We start from the raw sequence: 1,534 nt of genomic DNA on the forward strand, positions 1-1,534 counted from the left end.
CTCCCAAACTGCTGGGATTACAGACTTGAGCCACCGCACCCGGCCGTAAAAATGCTTTTTAAGAAAATAATTCAAAATAGAAGGGTAAATAAAATCTTAATAAGATTTTATTAAATGGATCTTTTTATAAAGATTTATAAATGTCTTTTTATAAAGATCCATTTAATATACTATAAAGTCGAAGTTGAGCTATTTCCAAATCCTAGGAATCAGGGTTAAAGTGCAACACAGCACCCCTGCAAGGAGAAAATCTGTCTAAACTAGAATAAGGAATCTTATCACTGAGAGTTATTGAACTCTCTTAAAACTGCAGTTAAAAAATAAAAAAAGGGGCCAGACACGGTGGCTCACATCACTGCACTCCAGCCTGGGCGAAAGAGGGAGACTCCGTCTCTCAAAAAACTAAATAAATAATAAAATAAATTTTATTTTATTTTATTTTTAATAAAATAAAAAAAGAAAACCGCTATGTTTGTATGTTTATTGTTCTGTAAAGTAAATCCATACCTTTCATCAGATTTTCAAGAGGGTCCTAATCCCCCCAAAATTGAGTATTGCTTTTGACCTTATTTGTGATCTTAACAAAAAGAAGGGGCCAGGCACAGTGGCTCATGCCTATAATCCCAGCACTTTTGGAGGCCGAGGTGGGTGTATCACCTGAGGTCAGGAGTTCAAGACCAGCCTGGTCAAGACGGTGAAACCTTGTCCCTACTAAAAATACAAAAAAGTAGCTGGGCATGAGGCACCTGTAATCCTAGCTACTCAGGAGGCTGAGGCATAAGTATTGCTTGAACCTATGAGGCGGAGGTTGCAGTGAGCCAAGATCGTACCACTGCACTCTAGCCTGGGCGACAGAGTGAGACTCTTGTCTTTAAAAAAAAAAAAAAGTGGGGGAGGGGTTCCCACACAGTAAAACAGAATACTTCACATGAACTTGTAGGCTCAAACAGACCTGTATTCAAATTACATGTTTCCAAGTCCCATTTTCCTTTTTTGTAAATAAAGGCTGTCATAAGTATTTAACAACATCATGAATGTAAAACATTTAGCACAGTGTCTGGGACATTGTAATCACTCAATAAATGTTAAAGATCCACCAAAGTTCAAATCCAACCTCTACCACACACTACCTGAATAACTTTGGGCAGGATGCGTCACCTCTGTGTCTATTTGCCAACTAACAATAGGGAATGTAATTATACCTACCTCATACTTAAGGGTTGAGTTAATACTTAAAATGCGGCCAGGCGTGGTGGCCCACGCCTGTAATCCCAGCACTTTGGGAGGCCAAGGCGGGCGGATCACGAGGTCAGGAGATCAAGACCATCCTGGCGAACATGGTGAAACCCCGTCTCTACTAAAAACAAAAAAAAATTAGCTAGGCATGGTGGTGGGCGCCTGTAGTCCCAGCTTCTAGGGAGGCTGAGGCAGGAGAATGGCATGAACCCGGGAGGTGGCGGAGCTTGCAGTGAGCGGAGATCACGCCACTGCACTCCAGCCTGGGCAACAGAGCGAGACTCCGTCCCCCCCAAAA

General features: G+C 42.0%; 1 protein-coding gene across 2 annotated transcripts in view; it reads right to left on the reverse strand.

The window, feature by feature from the left end:
- EIF4G3 (eukaryotic translation initiation factor 4 gamma 3) overlaps positions 1 to 1,283 on the reverse strand; it is a 268,928-nt gene extending 267,645 nt beyond the window's left edge. The window contains exon 1 of one of the 2 annotated variants that reach the window (XM_017852121.1): positions 1,207 to 1,283. The gene's annotated coding sequence lies outside the window, so the exon portion shown is untranslated. The remainder of the gene's footprint in view (positions 1 to 1,206) is intronic. The other variant, XM_017852123.1, reaches the window with a different exon arrangement.
- Positions 1,284 to 1,534: the final 251 nt, after the last annotated feature.

This window comes from Rhinopithecus bieti, unplaced genomic scaffold, assembly GCF_001698545.2.
Source record: "Rhinopithecus bieti isolate Rb0 unplaced genomic scaffold, ASM169854v2 scaffold_33652, whole genome shotgun sequence".
Taxonomy (NCBI): Eukaryota; Metazoa; Chordata; class Mammalia; order Primates; family Cercopithecidae; genus Rhinopithecus; species Rhinopithecus bieti.